The 24,275-nt window shown below is 37.7% G+C and overlaps 1 protein-coding gene across 4 annotated transcripts in view; it reads left to right on the top strand.

Moving 5' to 3' along the window:
- Positions 1–24,275, top strand: part of AHCYL2 (adenosylhomocysteinase like 2) — a 160,661-nt gene that overhangs the window by 61,226 nt on the left and 75,160 nt on the right. The window contains exon 1 of one of the 4 annotated variants that reach the window (XM_057304244.1): positions 3,830–6,594. The exons of the other annotated variants lie outside the window; for them this stretch is intronic. The gene's annotated coding sequence lies outside the window, so the exon portion shown is untranslated. Of the gene's footprint in view, positions 1–3,829; positions 6,595–24,275 lie in introns of those variants that run through there. 4 annotated transcript variants of the gene reach the window in all.

A 24,275-nucleotide genomic window follows, 5' to 3' on the forward strand; every position in this document is an offset into this window, starting at 1 on the left:
CCAACTGTGCCATCCAGGCACCCTTTAAAAAACCGTTTTAAAATGTAGAAACCAGGGCGCTTGGGTGGCTCAGTTGGTTAAGCGTCTGCCTTTGGCTCAAGTCATGATCCCAGGATTTTGGGATCAAGCTCCAGTTGGGGGGGGGGTGCCTCTGCTTAGCAGGGAGTCTGCTTCTCCCTCTTCCTCTGTTCCTCCCCCCTGCCTCCCAGTCTCTCTCTCTCTCTCAAATAAAAAAATAAAACCTTAAAAAAAATAATAAAATGTAGAACCGTTCTTAGTTCGTAAGCTCTGCCAAAATGGGCAATGTGCCATTTTGGTCTACGGGACATAGTTTGCCGACCCATGCTTTATATTCAGAAACATTAAAAAAAATCCACTGATAAGTTCTCATATCCCGTGGAGGTGATAGTCTAGAAGAGATTTTCCCAACTTTTAGGGGTAATTTCATACTTTTATGACTTGTCAGGAGAGTGTTGGACCTGTTCACCATTGTCACCAACCACATAGTATAGAAGTACACAACTTTGTTTATATAGAACATGATTCTTTATTACAGGTATGAATCTGATCTGTTCTGGTTTTATTGTATTTCTTAGATCATTAAAATGTAAAACACTGGAATGGCTTTTCTAAAGGATGTTTTAGCACATAATTGTATATAAAGAAGAGTCTTTATGTGAGTTTAAAAGCCAGAAACATTCAGATTAATGGAATTATTCTAAAGTTGTTTCAAAAAATAAACCATTGTTACAATAATTTTGCTGTGGTGAGAGGCATGTGGCATATGGGTTGCACGATATGGGTAGGCTGGTGTGGTCATTACAGACAGTTTCAGTGATGTTCTATTGTCATGTAATGGTTCTCAGTCTGTTACATTTTGGGAGATAAGTATTTTAAAGCATTGAGTTACAAATACTAATTGTTAAAAATGGCTGATCATTTCAGTTAGTCACCTGTAAATACCTCCAACCCTTTTGGCTCTTATCCTGTATCAGTTCCCAAATTCCTGGATTGTTCCTATAGTCTGCGTTCTCTCTGTCTGTCTGCCTATGTGACTGAGTGCTATGAAGTTATAAAATTGCTGCCTCTCTAAATTCATGTCTCTAAATTCTAACCTCATTTTTTGCTAACAGGCAAGAGTTAACAGATTAGGATAGTATAAAGAGGTCAACTTTCCAGAAGTATAGTTGAGGTCAAAGACAACAGAAGGTAAGATGAAGTAAATATAATGAAAAAAAAAATACAGTGAGAGACTCATAAAAAGATTAGCAGTTGTCATCATAGTTAAGATATCATAGTTCATTGATTTTAGGAGTTGTTGGGTTTTTTCCCGTTTTGACATCTCTGAAGTTGAGATGTCAGTTTAATTGATAACATTTTTTCTTATTGGTATGTGAAATAATGGTGAATCTTCCAACTGATGACATCTTAGATTTGATGAAATACAGTATTTAAATTGTAGATTCCAAAAGTATAGCAGTTATAGGTACTGACAAGTTTACTAGGGTATGGCCATCAGAGAAGGTATAAAAGGAATTCAGGTCAAGCATCTGATTAGATATTTGCTCAAGAACTTTGAAGGTGGAGTCACAAGCTAGTTGTGAGAGTTTTCAGCCAATGAGATGCCTGGAGATAACTAACAGGTGACAGCAAAAAGAGAGGTAGATAAGGGCTCCTGGGTGGCTCAGTCGTTAAGCGTCTGCCTTCGGCTCAGGGCGTGATCCCCGCACTCTGCGATTGAGCCCCACATCAGGCTCCTCCGCTGGGAGCCTGATTCTTCCTCTCCCACTCCCCCTGCTTGTGTTCCCTCTCTCTCTGGCTGTCTCTCTCTCTGTCAAATAAATAAATGAAATCTTAAAAAAAAAAAAAAAAAAGAGAGAGAGAGGTAGATAAGAACATCTTTACCTTGAGATCATTCTTATTCATCCTACGTTCAGTTTTCAAATGCCGGTGTCTCAAGAGATCTTCCTTTGTATCCCCTTCCCTCAATACCAAATTAAGTTCTCCTCTTATACTGTCTGCTATCTCATAATACCCTGTACTTTTTCTTTTATGATTCTTTATTAGTTCTAATTATAGATTTTATTGTGGGATTATGTTGTGCCTCATTTCCACTTGATGTAAGCTCATTGACTGTAATTATTTTTTTAAGTTTTTTTTTTTTAGTAATCTCAACACCCAGTGTGGGGCTCGAACTCACGACCCTGAGATCAAGAGTCATATGCTCTTCTGACTGAGCCAGCCATGCTCCCCTTATTGACTGTAATTATTATGTATAGTGCTAGCACATTCTAGATACTGATTTGTATTTGCTGAATAAATGAATTGAAATTGAGACAATGAAGCTGCTTGTGACTAAGTATACTCTGCAATAGTGTTCTAGAAGTGACAGTATTGAGAACATTTTACTAAACTTGACTCTTTTTGGTAGTTTACTTGTTGCATTTTTAAGCTTTTTTTTTCCCCCTGAAACTTAGGTTCCTCATTTGTTAGATTAAGATGCTAGTATCTACCTGAAAGGGTTATGGTAATCATTAAATGAGGTAAAATGTGGAAAGCACAAAATACAGCATCTTCCACCTAGTTGATGCTCAGTAAGTGACAGGCTGAAAATAGCCATCTTGATTTTTTTCCTCCTGAAAATTTTCAAACTTAAGCCTCTTACATCTCACCTGGCTTATTGCAGCTGACACCTGACCGACTTCCCGACTTCCTTCCTTCCTTCCTTCCTTCCTTCCTTCCTTCCTTCCTTCCTTCCTTCCCTCCCTCCCTCCCTCCCGTCTGTCTTTCCTTCTGTCTTGCCTAATGTCTTTCTTAGATTTTAAGTAACCTCTATCCCCAACATGGGGCTCAAACTTAACCCCGAGATCAGGAGTCACATGCTCTACCAACTGGGCCAGCCAGGCACACCACCTGACTGATTTCCTTGCCTCTGCCCTCCCCTCCTTCCATTTTCTTTTCTCCACTAATGTTGAGTGATTTTTCTAACACACTGGTCATGTATCTTTTTTTTTTTTTTTGGAGATTTTATTTGTTTGAGAGAGAGAGCGGGGCGGGGAGGAGGAGTAGAGGGAGGGGGGGCAAGCAGACTCCACACTGAGCATAGAGCACAACATAGGGCTCGATCTCACAACCCCCAGATCATGACCTTAGCCGAAATCAAGAGTCAGATGCTCAACTGACTGAGCCACCCAGGTGCCCTATATCTTTCTTTTTTATATTTTTTTGACCTTCGCTCATTGCTTTTATGATCAGGTTTAAACATCTTAGCTTGGGATTCAAGGTACTTTAGGGTATAGTACTTTGGTTGTTTTCTACTTCCCTATTTTTATTTCCTGCCATTTCTCCCTTGCCTGCCCTTTATGATCCAGCAATATCATGTCATTTGTTTCCCAAGCATTCCACACTATTCAACATTCTTTGCCCTTGTTCTGGAATTTCTCTCTGACTGGAATGCCTTCCTCCTCCTTCTGGATCTGATAGATTCTTATAGAGTTATCACCTTTGCTGACCTTTGTAGATTGTATGAATTTTCATTATTGCATTATTAACTATATTTATATATATTTACACGTTTTTCTTTCAAACAAGATTTTGAGCTGCTTGGAGGCAAAAGCAATATATTCATGTTTATCACAACACTTTCATATAGTAGGTGCTTAGTCAAAGTTTATTGAACTGAAGGAACTATGGAAAGTATACAACTTATTTTTTTTTTTAACTAAAAGTTAATAGAAGGAGGATATGAGTTTGAGTAAAATTTTAACAAGGAAAGATCATAGGAATCCAACAGAGGGAAAAAAGCTTAGTTATGAAAATTTATCAATAAGCAATTTCTAGTATGAATATTGGGCCAATATATGAACAACATTCATTCATCTGGGAAATTAGATTTAGGGCACAATTCCACTCTTGTTTCTGAGACTGAAGAGATACAAGAGATCTGACAGGGGAAAAAAAGCTGCAACTCAAGGGCAAGAGAGACTTGACAGTAATGGCAGATAACAAACTTGGTCTGGGCTTGAAATACGATCTGGCAGTCAAAGGAAAGCCAGCGCTATTCTAGGCAGTGAACAAAGAAGAATTGTGCCACAGCATAGGGAGTTGGCAAGAGCCCACTGGGAGTATTACATTTAGCACAGTGTCAGCATGATAGGAACAGAGGGTGGTGAGCTCTGAGTGCTGAAAAGAATAAATAGATAAATTTGTGAAGATCAGTTAAAGATTTTAAGCATAGAGGGTTAACTGAATTCTGGCAACTATAAGATTCAGGAGAGAGAGAGACACTCCCAAATATCTGAAGGGTGTTAACATTAGAGCAAGAAAGGAATTATTTAGCCTGGCCTAGGGAACTTTGTAAGGAGGTGAAATTAAGGGCAGGCAGATTTATACCTCTCTAAGAAGAATGTCCTGAGGTAGTCTTTGGGTAATGGTGTACCTTTGTTCCTCAGCACTTTTGTAGTAGAAAGCTATAAGGCCAAAATGTAAGATTTAAGAAGCTCTCCTTTGAAAAATTTCTGAGGAATATTTTGGTCTTATGAATAAAGGGAGTTTTTGCCCTCGAAGGCAGGTTATGGAGGTTTAGTACTTGCTAGCCATCCACAGGCTATGGAGCACCATACACAACAAGGCAACGTGATTCTTGAGGTTCTAATGTAAAACCACTGATCATTATAGGCTCTATACATTCTCAGTTTGTTTCAGTGATTTAAAAACTTTGGCAAATTTCTTAAGACTATCCCTTTGGAACAGAATGATGGTTAAAGTAAGCCAAATGTAAACTTCAAAAGAAATACAAGTGAAATCTTATTTAAATGAATGTTGCCTATCACAAACGGCATATCATCTATCCTTGGGTTGAGATTTTCCTTTGTGATAGGGATGAAGAAGACTTGGGCTGATAACATGTTTGTCCTTCAGGATATTTTAAATGCCAGAGAATGGTACTTTTGCCTTCATTGTTGGCCAGATCTCTCAGTTCAAGACAGGGCAAGGAAAAATATGGTGATTCACTTAGAGACTGCTCTGTTTCCTGAGGCAGAGTAATTGAGTGTTCAAGTGAAATAGCTAAAAGAGCCCACAGTATACTAAGATAAAAGAAAACAAAATTCATATCTCTTCCCTCATGTCTGGCTCCATGGCTTCCAACTGCTTGTCTAGAGAAGCCAACCATTGTATAGCTTAAACTCACTGCTGGGCATGAAGAATGTGGAGTCAAGTCCCCTTTAAACAAGTAGCTAATTCTTCCCCAACTAACTAAATTATCTTATGCTCCCTATGTCAGTGTGGATCCTCCCAAGAAGCAGATGTTAAGACAAGCTTAGAGTACAAGCTTTATTGGGGGAAAGCACCTGTGAACTATAAAGAGAAAGTAGACAGGAATAGGCAGGGAGAGCTTTCAGAATGTGATGGCAGGTGTACCACCTGTGAAGGAAGACAGGGTAGGAAAGATTGGTTAGGAGGAGTCTCAGACCATGCTACAGTTGAGAAAATCTCAGCCAGGAAGAGGTGGAGTCCCCAAGCAAAAGTTGCCTATTAGGGTAATCCCATATGGGGCAGAATTACCCTCCTAGAACTCCACTCAAGAAAAATGAAAGTGTGTGTGTGTGTGTGTGTGTGTGTGTGTGTGTGTGTGTGTGTGTATACACTTGTATGTAAATGTTTTTTCTGCACCCATTGAGATGATCATATGATTTTTCTTTTTTAGTTTATTATTGTGATAAATTGCATTGATTTTTGTATGCTACCCCAAACTTCCATTATGGGATAAATCCCACTTGGTTGTGATTCATTATTCTTTTTATACATTGTTGGAATTGATTTTCTAAAAATGTGCTAAGAATTTTTGGATCTGTGTCAGTGAGAACATTTGTAGTTTTCTTCTCTAACTGTGCCTTTGTAGAGTTTGTGTAGAATTTATATTATTTCTTCTTAAATATTTGGTGGAATTTACCAGTTAAGCCATCTGGGCATGGTGTCTTTTGTGTGGGAAGGTTTTTAACCACAAATTTAATTTTTGTAATTCAGCTGTATTTGTTTTTTCTTGAGTGAACTTTGTGTCTTTCAAAGAATTTGTTGAATTTATTAGAAAACATTGTTAATATTTTCTTATTTTCCTTTTAATATCTGTAGAGTTGAAATGATGTCACCTCTCTCATTCCTGATATTGTTAATTTGGATCTATCTTTTTTATTCCTTATTAGTGTGACTAAAGGCTTTTCTATTTCGTTCATCTTCTCAAAGTACCAGCTTTTGGTTTCACTGAAACCACTTTTCTAGTTTCTATTTTATTGATTTCTGCTCTGATCTTTATTATTCCTTTCTTCTGTTTACTTTGGGTTTTATTAGCTCTTCTTTTTCTAGTTTTTTAAGGAAGAAGCTGAGGTGGTTTTTTTTTTTAAGATTTATTTATTTATTTTAGAGAGAGAGAGAGAGAGAGAGAGAAAGCATGAGCAGGAGGGGGAGAGGGAGAGAGAACCTCAAGCAGACTCCACACTGAGCGCAGAGCTCGGGACCTTGAGATCACCATCTGAACCGAAACCAGGAGTCAGTTGCTCAACCGACTGTGCCACCTAGGCACCCCAAGAAGCTGAGGTTTTTGATTTGAGACCTTTCTCTTTTTTAATAGAAGTGTTTAGTGTTACAAATTTCTAAGTGCTACTTTAGCTGCATCCTGCAAATTTTGATATGTTATGTTTTCAGGCTGTTTGAAAGTGTTCTAACTTCCTTTTTGTTTTGTTTTGTTTTCTTTTTCTTCCAATGGATTATTTAGAAGTGTTGTATTTAATTTTTAAATGTTCAGGGGATTTTCCAGACATCTGTCTGTTACTGTTTTCTAGTTTAATTTCACTGTGTTAGAAAATGTACTTTGTAGGACTTGAAATCTTTTAAATTTATTTAGACTTGTTTTATGGCCCAAAATATGTTTTATCTTGTTAAATGTTCTGTGTGGACTTGAAAAGAATATATTTTTTGCTTTCGTTGGATTGAGTGTTCAATAAATATTAGTTAGGTCAAAGTGGTTGGTAGTGTTATTCAAGTCTTCTATAATCCTTTCTGGTCTTCTCTTTGTTCTATCAGTTAATAAGAGGGGTTTTGAAATCTTGGCTAGAATTGTGGATTTGTCTGTTTCTCTTGGCAGTTCTGTCATGTTCATTTCATGTATTTTAAAGCTTAGTTATCAGATATAGAACTATTCAAGATTATGTTCTCTTGATGAATTGACCCCTTTATGATTAAGAAATGATACCCTTTATTTCTGATAATGTACTTTGTTCTGAAATATACTTGGTATTAATAGCCATTTCAACTTTTTTTTCAGATTTATTTATTTTAGAGATTGAGAGAAAGGGAGGGAGAGAAAAGAAAGAATGGGGAAGAGGCAGAGGGAGAGAGAGAGAGAAACTCAAGCAGACTCCCCGCTGAGCACAGAGTCCGACATGGGGCTGGATCTCAGGACTCTGAGATCATAACCTGAGCTGAAACCACAAGTCTGATACTTAACCAATTAAGTCATCCAGGCACCCCTCAACTTTTTAATTTTACAATTTTTTTTTTATTTTTTAAGATTTTTATTTATTTATTTGACAGAGAAAGAGAGCACAAGTAGGGGAAGCAGCAGGCAGAGGGAGAAGCAGGCTCCCGTTGAGCAGGGAGCCCAAAGCGGGGCTTGATCCTAGGACCCTGGAATCATGACCTGAGCAAGGCAGCCGCTTAACGACTGAGCCACCCAGGCGCCCCATCCCTCAACTTTTTAAAAAAAGAAATTATTTTAATTTTTAAAAAGCAGCGAAATAGTATTTTGAAAGAATTGTTTGGTTAAATTGACTGAGGGGGAGGGGTTTTCTGGTTTCTGTATTTCATGAAAGTAGGTTAAAATACACAGGCTCACAAAAGGAATTTACAACTCTGGGATTTTTTTCCCCCAAGAATAATTGCCTGAGGATGGGGTGGGTGGGATTGTGCAGGGATGCCTTTATTATTTAAGTTTGCTGGTTTGTGGAATTATGTACCACTAGGGCGTGAAGCTGAGAAGCATCTAGTTATATGCTAGGTTTAAATGTTTAAATGTTGATAAGTCATAAAAAATGAGATAACTTATATAGGGGGAAATGCATTTAACATTTTCCCCTAAGTATACAGAAAACCTTCTTAAATGGGGCATATAGTTTTTCATGACTTAGGCCTGTCATCTTCAGAAATAAGTATCATAAATAAGATGGAATCTGGTGAATATTGTCTCATCATCATATTATCAGATTTGAAATCACCTGAGGATACCTATGAAAGTCATTTCAGCTTTCTTTTGATTAGTATTAGCATAGGGTATTTTTTCCCTCTTTTTTCTTTTATATCTCTGTATTTATATAAGTGTGTTTCTTGTAGGCAGCACATAGGTGGGTCTTGCTTTTATCCAATCTGACAATCTCTGCCTTTTAATTGGGGTGTTTAGACCATCAACATTTGATGCGATTATTCATAGGGATAGTTGTAAGTCTGCCATGTTGCAATTTGTTTTCTGTTTTTCTCATCTGCCCTTTGTTCCCCCATTCCTGTTTCTTTTGTATTAGTTAAGTATATTTCAATCATTCAGTTTTATCTCCCAATTGGCTTATTAGCTATAACACTTTTCTTTTTTTAGTGGTTGTTTTCGGGTTTATAGTGTACATCTTTAATTTATCAGAGACTATGTTTATGTCATATGGTACTTTATATATATATGGTACATATAGTATGTCAGTTTTATGGTAGTATACTTCTACTTCTCCCCTCCCATTTGTATTATTATTTCTAAATATAACTCCACGGTATCTTTTTATTTATATATTTGTTTTAAATAGACTATAAACCTCTTCATTATAAACATCTTTATTACATGTGTTTGGTTTTCTATTGAGATATATTTGATATGTGGCATTAGTAAGTTGAAGGTATATAACATGTCGGTTTAATACACTTATGTATTGCAGTATGATTGTCATTGTAGCTTAGCTAGGACCTCTGTCCTGTCACAAAATTATTATTTCTTTTTTGTGGTAGGATTAATTAAGATCTAGTCTCTTAGCAAGTATGATGTTTTTAATGCAATAATGTTGTCTATAATTACCGTACTACACATTAGATCGCCAGGGCTTAGTTATTTACTGGCAGCAAGCTTGTACCTTTAAACAACCTTTCTCATAATACCCCACTGTCCTACCTCCAGCCCCTGCTAATCACCATTTACTCTGTTTTTATGAATTTGCCTTTTTAAAGGTCCCATATATAAGTGATATCATGCAGCATTTGTCTTTCTCTGTCTCATTTATCTCACTTAGCATAATGTCTCGAGGTCCATCCATACTGTTGCAAATGGCAGGATTTTTTTTCTTTCTCATAACTGAAAAATATACCTCTGTGTGTGTGTGTGTATCACATCTTCATTATCTTCATTACCCATTCATTCATCGATGGGCACTTAGGTTGTTTCCATACCTTGGTTATTGTGAATAATGCTGCAATAAACACGGGAGTGCTTATATCTCTTTGATATCCTTTTTTTCATGTCCTTTGGATATATACCTAGAAGTGGAATTGCCAGATCATATGGTATTTCTATTTTTAATTTTTTGAGGACCCTCCATATTGTTTTCCACAGTAGCTGGAGCAATTTACATTCCCACCAATGGTGTTCAAGACTTTTGGAAGAAATTGAAGAAAACACAAGCAAATGGAAAGACATGCATGTTCATGAGACTGTAAAAATCCTGGAAGAAGCCATCAGTGATTATTTTCTAAATATGATAAAAAATCCAGATTTCATAAGGGTGATACATTTGACTACATAAAAATTAACCTCCAAATAGGGAAAAAACTGAAGCAAGGGAAACTTTCACTTCTAACAGTGCTAACATTATAGAATTTTCTATTAGAATCCTGTATGCTTTATCATTTTGAAACATTGATTATAAACAGATATGCATGATATTTTAAAAATATTTTTAGGGGGCACCTGGGTGGCTCAGCGTTAAGCATCTGCCTTCAGCTCAGGGAGTGATCCCAGGGTCCTGGGATCAAGCCCCACGTCGGGCTCCCTGCTCCACTGGGAGCCTGCTTCTTCCTCTCCCACTCCCCCTGCTTGTGTTCCCTCTCTCGCTGGCTGCCGCTCTCTCTGTCAAATAAATAAATAAAATCTTAAAAAAAAAAAAAAAAGAATAAGCATCAAGGCTCTCCATGATTAAAAAAAAAGTTTTCTTTTTTTTTAATTTTGGTGTAAATGAACAAGTGAGGAAATGTACATTTTTATATGCTCAGATGGGAGTATAAATTGGTACAACTTTTCTGGAGAGCATTTTGGCAATAGAGGGAGAGATCACGTTATTCCTTTTGACTTAGAATTCTACTCTAGGAATTTTGTTTAAGGAAAAACAATCACAAACACGTACAAATTTAGATTTAGTGTTTGTTGCATTGCTATGTATAATATTATAAATTTAGAAGCAACTTTATTTTGACAACAAGGGATTTTTAATAAACTAGGATACATTTTTCCAGTGGGCTAGTAGCCACTTAATAAAATGTTGTAGAAGTACAAAATTATGCAAGGTATGCTATGTTGTTGAGTATTCACAATGTGCTAGATTTGTTCTGTCATCATTATTTAATCCTTAGAATAAGCCTGTGAGTTTGGGACTTTCTATTTCATTTATGCATAAGGAAACTCAGGCACTAAGAGACATTAAATAACTTGCTTAAAACACTGAGGTAGTTATGTCTGTCTGACTTCAAAATCTATGCTCTCAGCTCTAGTATTTTGATTTTATAGACATGAAATATGTATTATGTTACATAAAAAAAAGGTTATAACATCTCACTTTTTTGTCAGGAGGATACATACTAAAGTGTCAACAATAATAGTTAAGGGTTGGGATTGTGGTTGATTTTTGTTTCCTCTTTTGTTTGTTCACAGTGACTAGGAACGGCTTTTATAATTAAAGTTTTAAAAAAGATACTCATTTCATAGTGGAGGGTGGGGTAGACTAAAAAAGATAATCATTCCTTCTTTCCCTCTATTGCTAAAGAGAGAGATATTTCTGAGTTTGGGTGTATCCACTGGTGATGTTGCCTATAATTTCTTTTTAGCACTAGTTTATAAAAACTGGGAGGTTAAAAGAACAGTGTTATTCTGAGATCCAAAGATGTGAACAGATGAAAGATCTTTTTCTTTTTTAAGATTTTATTTATTTATTTGACAGGGGGAACAGCAAGCAGGAGAGAGAGAAGCCGGGCTCCATCCCAGGGTCCCCGGATCATGAGCTCAGCAGACATTTAACCAACTGAGCCACCCAGGCACCCTGAAAGATCTTTAAATAATAACATTGTAACCATTATTCAGCTTCTTCCCTAGATCTGGGGCCACTGCCACTAGTAACAGGATTCAGAAACCAGAAGCACAGTAACTAGAGATTTACAGTTAGCAATTCCCCAGGGCCATGTCTTTTCACTCTCAAGTCCTCCAACACCTCTCCTTTCTCCCAATTCTTTTTGTTAGTTTAAGGGTCTTTTTACCTAGGTGAAAAGAATTTGAACCAATCATAAACACATAGCTCTCTTTTGTGCCTGACTTTTTGTGCATTTCTGTTGCCATGTAAACCAAATAAAGCTAGCTGTGAGTAAACCAGCTGCTGCCTGCAGCCTCCCTCCCTAGAGGAAGGGAAGGGGTGGTGAAGGTAATTGGAGAGGACTAGAAGAAAAGGTAGAAATTGAGGTAAGAGTATTGTGTTTACATTCCTGGTCTTGAATCTCACTCTGTCTCTTTAAGTATGGAATTTGAGTATGTTACCTATAGTGATTTGTATTGGTCCTTAGTCATTTTTCCCAGCAGCTAAGGGATATAACTAATGCTTTTTCTCCATTTGTTTGCATGTTGGAAACTGTCAGTACTTGTGAGTGAAGTTAATAGATTCTAAGCTGTCTTAGGACTGGAAAACCTAGGAAAATGAAAGGTCGTAGGGCATGGCATAGGGTTTATGATTTTTGGTGAAAAAGAATTATACTTTGGGGACTGGCATAAAAAAAGTAGTTCCAGGGTGTCTAATTAAGTGCATTTGAGGCACTATGCAAAGACTACATGTAGCTAGCTGGTCACTAACTTACAGGCATTTACAGTTATAACTGGATGGGTATTAAGGAGAGCCTTTGTTGTGATAAGCACTGGGTGTTGTATATAAGTGATGAATCACTAAATTCTATACCTGAAACTAGTTAACTAACTGGAATTTAAATAAAAAATTAAAAAAAAAATAACTGGAGAAACAGTGACAGCTAAAGCCTAAAACACATGGCACAGAAACTGGTTAAGTACTTGGAATCAGATAGTGAGGTATTTATTTGAATTGTAAATACTGATTAAGGGTTAGTGGAGGTAAGCATTGGGGGATATATTATTGTGGAAAGAGTAAGAGGGAGGGTGGCACTTACCTTGTCCAAGCAGGAGAAAAAGTAATTTCTGATCTGAGGGAGACTGGAAATCAGTCAACATCATTTATTCAATGCTCAGACCCTATTGTGCCATCCAGGGCTAAATTAAACATTCTCCTCCAGATGGTCCAGTTCATCCTTAAGCTAGGAAAGAGCAAAAGTTAAATAAGAAGTACCATTGTAACAACCTTAAGTTGTTACTGGGTAGTAAAGTTGATAATGAACTTACACATAAATAGCCCAAAACATTTTTTTCATGGCCTGTTTTTCATTCATTCATTTCTTATTGCTTCTTTATGCAAATACAAATAATACGTATATTTTATCCTATCTTTCTTACACAAAAGGGTCACATAATATGAACCTTCCGAGTGAATAAAAAAGCTGCTCTTTTTCCATTTTTCTAATGTACCCCAGTTTATGTAATCAAAACCCTGTTGATGAACATTTGAGTGGTTTCAGATTGTTCTAAGCTGGAATTTTAGTAACTTTAAGTCTCTTTTATTAGCGGTCTCACTTTGAGACCAGTCTACGGAAGTTAATACGCAGAAACCAGTTGAATATAAATGAAGAACTACGACTCCAGCTGTAGTTCTCATCTGGGCTATGGGAAAGGTGACTACATAATGTCATAGTTATGCTACCTTCATGCAACCTCCCTCTATTTTGTTTTTCTTTCTTTATTAGCATCTTTATTAGTTTCCCTGGTGCCCTTTGGTTTATTTGTTGTCTTTTCTTGTTTCTTCCTGGCCCCATCTAATACACCAGTGACCTCCCTAACTACTAGTTAGACCTTTGTTAGGAAGTCGCTGGACTTTCAGGTGACGTTTACATTTTATAGTTGTCAAAGGATTGTAGTTTTTTTAGTCCAGGTGAGGATGAGATTCCTGCTATCTTCCTTGTGGAAGCTTTGTTAAGTCTTATTACTCAGATAATGCCCTTCTACTGTCATCGTTCCCCTGTTACCAAGGTAAATTTGCATTCTATTGCTGATAATCCATACACAATTTATCAACTGCCTCAGGAGGGTTACGCTGCTAGAGGCTCAGCAGGAGTAGAGACAAGCACCACTAGGAAATGCTCTTTAAATCCTTAAATTATAAATAAGTATGGGCTCTTTGGGGGGAAGAATAAAAGGGTAATTGACATATTAGTTTGGCTGCCCTTCTGCCACAGGGAAAAAGAGTGGAATAAAGAAAGGAAGGAGGGACACCTGGGTGGCTCAGTTAAGCGTCTACCTTCGGCTCAGGTCATAATCCCAGGGTGCTGGGATCAAGTCCCCGAATCAGGTTACTTGCTCAGCGGGCAGCCTGCTCCTTCTGCCTGCTGCTCCCCCTGCTTATGTGCTCTGTCTCTGACAAATAAATAAAATCTTAAAAAAAAATAAATAAGGAGGAGAAGGGGCACCTGGCTGCCTCAGTCAGTACAGCATGCAACTGTTGATCTCAGGGTTGTAAATTCGAGCCAAATGTTGGGTACAGAGATTAATTAAAAATAAAATCTTTTTAAAAAGTGGGGAAGGAAGGACAAGATACAGAGTTTTGGTTTGGGATAAAAAAGCACTACATTGAGAATCAAGAAGCATGGGTTTTGATCTATTTTCTATTACTAATTTGGTCTGTGATTTGTTCTGTGATTTCACTTCTCTGGACCTAAATTTCTACACCTATAAAATGAGTAGTTTGGAATTTTTTAAAAGTCTCTGAAATTCTAAGGCAAGAAGAAAAATTTTGACTTCAAATAGTATAAAGTGGAGAGCTTGTCCACTACTGTGAAATAACTATTACAGTTAGTAAATTTAAGTAGGTGTTTATACTCCATGTTTAGTTGTTTGCAGTGGAAGGATAATTCGATGTATTTAGTAATTCATACTGTTGGAAATACAAGTCACATTTACAGGTTACCCTTACAGGTGGAATTAACTAAAAGCATAGCATATAATTCTTTAGTACTACTTACCAGAGAGAGAAGGAAAGGGAAGATACATAGGAAGGAAGAGAGGTGGGCGGTGATAGCAGTATGGGGGGTGGGGTGGGAGGGGCATGAGGATGGAAATGGAGGCCTGAGTACAAGTAAGTCATTGATAGTAAATGTGACTGTTGTCCTCAAAGTGCTCTTATAGAATTTTGTGAATTTCTAGGGTGGAAATGACACACATGATTATCGTATAAAATGTATTTTGGGTAAGATAGTGGAAATAAGAAATATAAGATCTATCTATAATCTTAAGAATTTACCAACAGTTAGGAAGATTAAGCAAGGGCTTAAGAGAAGAATGTCAATGTAAAGGAGCCTGGGCTGCAAGCCAGAGAATGGTATAGACAATAATTGCAGCAGAAATTCAGAAGAATGGATTATCTCCAAGGATATAAAGGTAAAGCTTCAGATAGAATGAGGAACTTGCAAAAGCACAGTGAGGGCTTACAGGTGTTCCTGGTCCTTAGCAGTTCCGTCATTCACCCTATGAACTGGTAGCACTAGGGCAGGACCTGGGAGTCTTTTTAAACTCCTCCCTTTGTGTTAATGCAAAGGTAAGATCAAGAAGAAACAAAAGACATTTTGGAAGGAGAGGAAGAGTGGTAATGACTCAAGTTTTATGAACCTATGATGAGACTGACAACAGTGGTATTTATTTATTTTTTTAATTTAATAGACAAAAAAATACAAAATAAAGATTGGGAGGTAGTTTGAAAGAAAAGATGAGGAGAGAGACCTCTTCCTTTAAAATAGAAGAAAGAAGGAAAAGGTAGTGAATATACCAAGAAATTTTTATTAAAAGATGAAGGAGGGCCACCTGGGTGGCTCAGTTGGTTAAGCGGCTGGCCCTTGATTTTGGCTCAGGTCATGATCTAGAGTCCTGGGATCAAGCCCCCACTGGGCTCCGCACTCAGCAGGGAGTCTGCTTCAGGATTCTCTCTCTCCCTCTGACCCTCCCCCTGCTCATGCTCTCTCTAAAATAAATAAATAAATAAATAAATAAATAAATAAATAAATAAATAAATCTTTAAAAAAATAAAAGATGAAGGAACTTTGAATAATTTCTTTTAAGTAGAAGGCTCATTGGCTTAGTGAGGCTAGGATTCCTCAGAGGTGGAGGTATATGTAGAATTAACAAAAACTTTGAGACTCAGAAAGAAAGTCTTCAAGATTTACTGGGAGATTATGATACACCATATGGAAAAATGACTTTATAGCTAAGAGCAGCACAAGAACCTACTCAATAATGGGTTATGCAGAAAGCAGACATTTTGAATTTCCTCCTTCAGATGGTGGAGGCTTTGTGGGCATATGGAAATATTTAAAAGATTAATTTGTTGAGCAAAATCGATACTGAAAAGTACTTTTAATTTATTCTCTCCTTCTGCAGTGTTTGAGAATGCTAGAGGTTAATGTAGCTATGTACCCTGTGGGACATAACAAGAGTTAATTATAATCAACTGTTGGAACAGATTGTTCTGAACAAAATATTATTCATTTGCCACCTATTTGGGGGTTCATGTGTAAGCATATAAAATTCCATTTTGCTGTTTCAAAATAACCTACATTTTAAAAGAGCATTTGTTATAGATATTTAAAATATGTAGATGTATAAATCCTCCCTTTCTCCCTACTCACCCTTGATCCCCACTGGTAATTGTTGACAGCCTCTTGTGCTCCATCCCAGAAAAATTTGTTCTGTGTGTCTAAATATTATTTATTTATATTTCATAAATATTATTATGTATTGCATTATATAAAATAGGTATTAACATATATATATCTTGACAGTGTGTTTACCTATCTTGAAACCATTTCATTTACACCCTTGCTCAATTCATTATGTAAAATCCTTTCTCTTTTCCTCTGACCTGTGGTCTCTGTTTCGTTTGAATACAGAAATATATTATGGGGATATGAATTCCAAATATATGTTTGTTTGTTTTAGATTTATTTATTTTAGGGGGGAGGGGCAGAGAGAGAGGAAGGGGAGAGAGAGAATCTTAAGCAGACTCCCCACGGAGTGGGGAGCCAGAGGTGGGGCTTGAACTCTCGACCCTGAGATCACCACCTGAGCCAGAACCAACAGCTGATTGCTAAACTTACTGCGCCACCCAGGCGCCCCTCAAACACCTGTTTCATTTTTCTAACCAATTTTCTATCTCGCTGCAATCACATTGGATTAAAACAGTGTAAAATAGCAAAATATTTTCTTTTTTATTAAAACATTTTTGTTTTAAAAAGAGAGAGGAGAATAAATGAAAATATTAATCACATTTGTTGGTATTCAGAATTACTCTGAATAGTCTTTTGTTAGCCCATCTCTCTCGTTTGGCATATCCCTACAGTTTCTCCCCACTAGAGGGCACTAAAATATTGTTTGTTTTTAGTGGACTGTATAGTGAATTTATTTATTTTTAAACATAGGGTTTCTCCTTTTTTAATATTTTATTTATCTATTTAAGATATATAGAGAGAGCATGTGAGAGAGATCACAAGCAAGGGGGGAGGAGTAGAGGGAGAAGCAGACTCTCCGCTGAGCAGGGAGCCCTCTGTGGGACTCGATCCGAGGACCCTGGGATCATGACCAGAGCCAAAGGCAGATGCTTAACTGACCGAGCCACCCAGGTGCCCTTACAGTCAGTTTAGAAATAAAACTCATATTTTTCTTATTTGTCCTGCATTTTAGTATGAATAAAATCTTTAACCTGAGATCATGCTGTGGTTGGCATACATGGACAATTATAGTACCTTCTGTGCTAGCAATTTTGATTTCGAGGACTATTTTGTGCTAAATGCATTGAAAAAGAAAAGGAGAAAGAGGGTTTAGAGAACGGAGAAAATTTTTGAAATTTTTTGGACCCCAGTTATCACCTCCTGCTCACTCCACAGGAGATACTGACCCTAAAAGGAAAAGGGTAGGCATTTGTAGGTCACTGGAACAAAATAGAGATTCCAGGAATAGACCTACATGCATACAATGAGTTGAGTTTGACAAAGGAGCCAAAGTAATTCAGTGGGGAAAGGATATTCTTTTTAACAAATGGTGCTGGAACAATTAGGTATTTATTTTGGGGAAAGTGAAGTTTTTATCTTTATCTTATTCCATACGTAACAGCTCAAAGTGCATCATGGACAATAGGAGAAAACAGGAGAAAATCTTCATGACCTTGGAGTAGGCAAAATTTCTTGGTGCACAAGAAAACAAAAATCCTAAAAGAAGAAAATCTTGATAGAGTTCTCCAAAATTAAGCTCTTTTCAAAAGACGTAGTTATAAATAAATAAAAAGGCAAGCCACAGAATGGAAAAAAAGTATTCGCAATACATATACCAGGTAAAGGACTGATATCTAGAATATATGGAGAACCCTTACAACTCCGTAAGATACATAATCCAATTTTTATTATTTTTATTTATTTATTTTTAATTTTTTTATTATGTTCAATTAGCCAGCATATAGTATATCATTAGTTTTTGATGTAGTGTTCAATGACAATTTTTTAAATGGACAAATGATTTGAACAGACATGCCTCAATAGATGCTATAAGAGTGCCAATAAGCACATAAGTTACTCAACATCATGAGTCATTAGAGAAATGCAAATTAAAACCACAATGAGATACTGCACACCCACTAGAACAGCTAAAATGTAAAACATTGACAGTACATAGTACCGATGTGAATATGGATTAATTGGAATGCTCACACATTATTAGTGGGTAACAGTTTTCCAATTTGTTATAAATTTAATATATACTTACCAAATGACCAGCAGTTTCTAGTCCTACTCTATGTCTTTACCCAAAAAAATGAAATCCTGTGTTCACACAAAGACTTGTATACTGGTGTTCATGGCAGTTTAATTCATAATGTCCCCAGGCTGGAAGAAGCACCAAATATGCATCAACAAGTAAATGGATAAATTATGGTACATCCATGTAAAGGAATACTACTTAGCAATAAAAAAGAATGAACTACACGTGGAACAATATAATATAGATGAATCTCAAAAATATGCTTAAGTGAAAGAAGCTAGACACAAAAAACCATATATTATATGAGATTCTATGAAAGGCAAATTTATCTACAGTGACAGCAGATCAGGGGATGCCTAGGGCCATTGTGGTAGTGGTAGGGAGTCAGCTACATAGAGAAATAGGCAAACAACTGAGTTAACAAAAATTGGAAATTATGAAAGAGAGAAGGCATAGACAGCATTACAAAGACCCTAAATTGGAAAAGATTGGTTTTAGGGGAGTACTGTGAGCAAGAGCTTAAATGGTGGGAGATGAGGTTGGAGACATAAGTAAGGGCCAGATCATGTGGAGTTGAGTCCTTAAGAACTTGAGAGAGAGTGGACCGTAGAGCACAGTGACACTCTTACTTCAGTGAAAAGTCAGAGGAAGGAGAAGCTTGGGCAAATGAAGTTGGCCTGGTGGTTGGAATGTGAGAATTTGTATCAGATTATTTTCCTGTTCTCTTAAAATTATTCTCTTTTTTTTTTCTATAAGATAAAGCTGTCACTTGAAAGTGAAGGTCGAAGTTTGAGGGGACAAACGTGAAATATTCTTCCAGGGAGGGGATATGGGGAATATGTACCACTAAAGAAACTTCATAAGGTAATTGAGGCACTTTTGATGCTCATTTGAGCTTTGGGAACAAGAATTTATAGTGAAACCAGTCAGCTTGGTAACATGTATTTTTTTGTTTTTTGGTTTTTTTTTTTTTCTTCAAAATTTAGCTGGAATAGATAGATAATACGCGCCATCAGGATTGAAGTTGTGCCTGGCAAAATGATGAAGGGAGAAAGGGAGTGAAGTTATTTATAAGTCATTTTCAAGGTGGACCAGGAAATCTGGGCTAGAAAAGGAGGGAAGTGAAATTAGGAAGAGGTTGATGAATTGTGAGAAAATGAAGAAGTCAATGGACAGAGAAAACAGAATTTTTGAGTTGGGGCTACTTTTGCAAATGAAATGGCAGGATAGGGGGCACCTGGGTGGCTCAGTTCGTTAAGCATCTGACTCTTGATTTCAGCTCAGGTCATGATCTCAGCAGGGGTGTGAGATCAAGCCCCATGTTGGGCTCCGCACTCAGCAGGGAGTCTGCTTCTCTTCCTCTCTTTCCCTCTGTGCTTCCCCCTAGTTTCTCTCTCTCTCAAATAAATAAATCTTCTTAAAAAATGGTAGGATAGGAAGAAGTGTGGTCTTAGGGTAACTTCAAGGTTTCTGAAATGGAGGTCTATTTATTGAGACAGAGAATTCAGGAGCCGATTTGAGGATAATATGAGGAGTTCAGTTTTGGACAGGCTGTGTTTGAGGAACCCATGGCATGTATAACTAGAGATGTCCAGTAGCATTTGAATATACAGATCTGAGAGGTCTATGCTATAAATAGGGACGTAGGAGTTATCAGCAGAGAAATGAAAATTGAAACATGGCAATCAGTAAGAGATTATCAGAGGGAAGTTGTGAGATAAGAGAATGGAAGGCTGTGTGGTGTCCTTTGTTGAGAATCAGAGTGGTTGTGGTGGTTGGTGGTGTTTTGTTTTGTTTTTCCCTTCAGTATTCTGTCTGCTTTTTCAAATAAGTCCTAGTAAATACAGCATGGAATAGGGGTAAGAATAGAGGTTAAGTCCTGGCTTTACCCTTCCTACTGTATGCCTTGAGCAGGTAAATTTCTGAACCTCAGTTTTCTCATCCGTTAAAAATAACTATCAAGAGAATGAGAAGACAAGCCACAGACCGGGAGAAGATATTTGCAAAAGACATATCTGATAAAGGACTATTATTCAAAATATACAAAGAACTCTTAAAACTCAGCAATAAGAAAATGAACAATGTGATTGAAAAATAGGCAAAGACCTTAACAGACATCTCACCAAAGAAGATATATAAATGGCAAATAAGTATATAAAAAGATGTTCCACGTTATATGTCATCATGGAAATGCAAATTGAAACAACCAGATACCACTACACACCTATTAGAAAGGCCAAAATCCAAAACACTGACAACACCAAATGCTGGTGAGAATGTGGAGCAACAGGAACTCTCATTCATTGCTGGTGGGAATGCAAAGTGGTATAGCCATTTTGAAAGACAGTTTTGCAGTTTATTACAAACCTAAGCATACTTTTCCCACACAGTCCAGCAGTTGCACTCGTTGGTATTTACCCAAGTGAGTTGAAACTTCCACACATGGAATGTTGATAGCAGCTTTACTCATAATTGCCAAACTGTGGTACATCTAGTCAGTGGAATATCACTCAGCATTAAGAAGAAATGAGCTGTCAGGACATGGGAAAACCTTAAATGCATATTACTAAGTGAAAGGAGCCAATCTGAAAAGGCTACATACTGTCTGATTCCAAATATATGACATTCTGTAAAAGGTGTAACTATGGAGATAGTAAAAAGACCAGTAGTTGCCAGGGGTGGAAGAGTAGAAGAGGTGAATAGGCATTGCACAGAGGATTTTTAGGGCAGTGAAACTATTCCATATGCTAGTATAATAGTGGTGGATACATGTTATTAAATGATACATTTGTCAAATCCATAGACTACATAAGCCCAAGAATGAACCCTAATGCACACTATGGATGTTGGGTGATAATGATGTGTCAGCATAGGTCCGTCCATTTTAAGACATGTACCAGTCTGGTAGAGGATGTTGTTAGTGGGGGAGGCTGTGTGTGTTGGGGGCAGGGGATATATGAGATTCTCTACTTAATTTTGCTGTGAGCTTAAAACTGCTCTAAATCCTTAAAAAAAAAAAAAAAAGGCTATAATAAAATATATGGAGGGTGGGTGGCTCAGTCGGTTAAGCATCTGCCTTTGGCTCAGGTCATGATCCTGGGGTCCTGGGATCTAGTCCCATCCACATAGGGCTCTCTGCTTAGCGGGGAGCCTGCTTCTCCCTCTGCCTGCCACTCCCCCTGCTTGTGTTTGCTCTCTCTATCAAATAAGTAAAATCTTAAAAAAAAAAAAAAAAGAAGAAAAGAAAGAAACTATGTGGGAACAGGTTAAATAACTCAAGACTACTCATCTAAACTTGAAATCACTGAGCTAATAACTCTTAAGATTCATAGGTCTTTATTTTCAGTTGTTTGCTGCTGCTTAATGGGAAGGTTTTGCTTCCCTTCCTCACTTTCATCACATCCATCAAGTTTTTCTTTATGGTGATAGTGAACCATTACAATCCTTGGAAAGATATAATTCTAGCCTAATAAATATATGAATATAAATGTCTGGATTTTTATATTACCAGGGGGAGAAATGATAAGGGAAAATACCCAAGCCCAGTAATTAAAAGAAACCTATTTCACGAAACACCTGGGTGGCTCAGTCAGTTAAATGTCTGCCTTCAGCTCAGGTCACTATCTCAGGGTCCTAGGATCAAGTACCCCCTCAGGCGCCCTGCTCAGCGGGGAGTCTCCTCCCTCTGCCTGTCATTACTTCTGCTTGTGCTCTCACTCTCTCTCTCTGACAAATAAATAAATATAATCTTTTAAAAATTTATTTCACAGGGGCGCCTAGGTGGCGCAGTCGTTAAGCGCCTGCCTTCGGCTCAGGGCGTGATCCCGGCGTTCTGGGATCGATCCCCACATCAGGCTCCTCTGCTGGGAGCCTGCTTCTTCCTCTCCCACTCCCCCTGCTTGTGTTCCCTCTCTCTCTGGCTGTCTCTATCTCTGTCAAATAAATAAATAAAATCTTTTTAAAAAAATTTATTTCACTGAGCTAAGGAATATTTGAATATCCTGTTACTTGTATTCCTATCTTGTTTGCGTTTACACCTAAGTACCATTTTATACTTGAAAGCTTTTCAAATAGATACTAAAGGCACATTTCAGAGATATTGTGGATTTGGTTCCAGACCACCACAATAAAGCGAATATCGCAGTACAGCAAGTCATTTTTTTTGGTTTCCTGGTGCATATAAAAGTTACGGTTACATTACACTGTGGTTTATCAAGTGTGCAATAGCAATATGTCTAAAAAGATGTACATACCGTAATTTTAAAATGATTCATTGCTTTAGGGGCGCCTGGGTGGCTCAGTCGTTGGGCGTCTGCCTTCGGCTCAGGGCGTGATCCCAGGGTCCTGGGCTCCTTTGCTAAGAGCCTGCTTCTTCCTCTCCCACTCCCCCTGCTTGTGTTCCCTCTCTTTGCTGGCTCTCTCTCTCTCTGTCAGATAAATAAATAAAATCTTTAAAAAAAATTATTCATTGCTTTAAAAAAAATGCTACCCATCCGCTGAACTTTTAGCAAGTCATAATCTTGCTGGTAGAGGGTCTGCCTTGATGTTGATGGCTGCTGACTGAACGCCGTGGTGCTTGCTGAAGGTTGGAGTGGCTGTGGCAATTTCTTAAAATAACACAACAATGAAGTTGCTGCATTGATTGACTCTCTTTCACAAATGATTTCTCTAGCATGTGATGCTGTTTGGTAGCATTTTACCCACAGTAGAACTTCTTTCAGAATTGGAGTTAACCCGGTCAAACACTGGCATTGCTTTATTAAAACTGAGTTTTTGTAATATTCTAAATCCTTTGCTGTCAATTCAACAATTTTCACAGCGCCTCTACCAGGAGTAGATTCCATCTCAAGAAACCACTTTATCCTGAGAGATTGCAGCAATGCAGTCACATCTTTTAGCTCCGCCTCTAATTCTGGTTCTCTTGCTCTTTCCATCACATCTGCAATTACTTTCTCCACTGAAGTCTTGAACCTCTCTAAGTCATCCATGAGGGTTGGAATAAACTTCTTCCAAACTCCTGTTCATGTTGGTATTTTTACCTCTTCCCACGAATCTGAATGCTCTTCATGGAATCTAGAATGGTGAATCCTTTTCAGAAGGTTTTAAAATTTACTTTGTCCAGATCCATCAGAGAAATCATTATCTGTGGCAGCTTTAGCCTTATGAAATGTATTTCTTAAATAACAATACCAGGGGGCCCCTGGGGGGCTCATTCGGTCAAGTGTCCAGCTCTTGATTTCGGCTAAGGTCATGATCTCGGGGTTGTGGGATTGGGCCCCATGTCGGACCCAGCGCCGAGTCTGCTTATCCCTCTCCCTCTGCCCCCCTCCCCCGGCTCTCTCTCTCTCTCTCAAATAAATAAAATCTTTTAAAAAAATAATACTTGGAAGTAAAAATTACTCTTTAATCCGTGGGCTGCAGAATGGACATTGTGTTAGCAGGCATGGAAATAACTTTAATCATCTTGTCCACCTCCATCAGAGCTCTTGGGTGACCAGGTACATTGTCAATGAGCAGTGATATTTTGAAATGAATCTTTTTTCCTAAGCAGTAGATCTCAACAGTGGGCTTAAAATGGTCAGTAAGCCACGTTATAAACAGATGTGCTGTCATCCAGGCTTTGTTGTTCCATTTACAGAGCTCAGGCAGAGTAGATTTAGCATTATTATTAAGGGCCTAAGGATTTTCAGAATAGCAAATGAACATTGGCTTCAGCTTAAAGTCACCAGCAGCATTACTCCCTAATGAGAGAGTCGGCCTTTCCTTTGAACCTTTGAAGCCAGGCATTGACTTCTCCCTAGCTATGAAAGTCCTTGAGAGCATCTTTTCCCAGCATAAGGCTGTTTCATCTGCATTGAACATCTGTTGCTATTTGCAGCCACCTTCATTATTTTAGCTAGATCTTCTGGATAACTTGCTGTAGCTTCTACGTCAGGACTCACATGTTATCAAGACAGCTTCTTTCCCTAAACCTCAGGAACCAACCTCCGCTAGCTTCAGACTTTTCTTCTGCAGCTTCCTCGCCTCTCTCAACCTTCGTAGAATTGAAGAGAGTCAGTCAGGGTCTTGCTCTGGATTAGGC

This window comes from Ursus arctos, unplaced genomic scaffold (assembly GCF_023065955.2).
Source record: "Ursus arctos isolate Adak ecotype North America unplaced genomic scaffold, UrsArc2.0 scaffold_3, whole genome shotgun sequence".
Lineage (NCBI taxonomy): Eukaryota > Metazoa > Chordata > Mammalia > Carnivora > Ursidae > Ursus > Ursus arctos.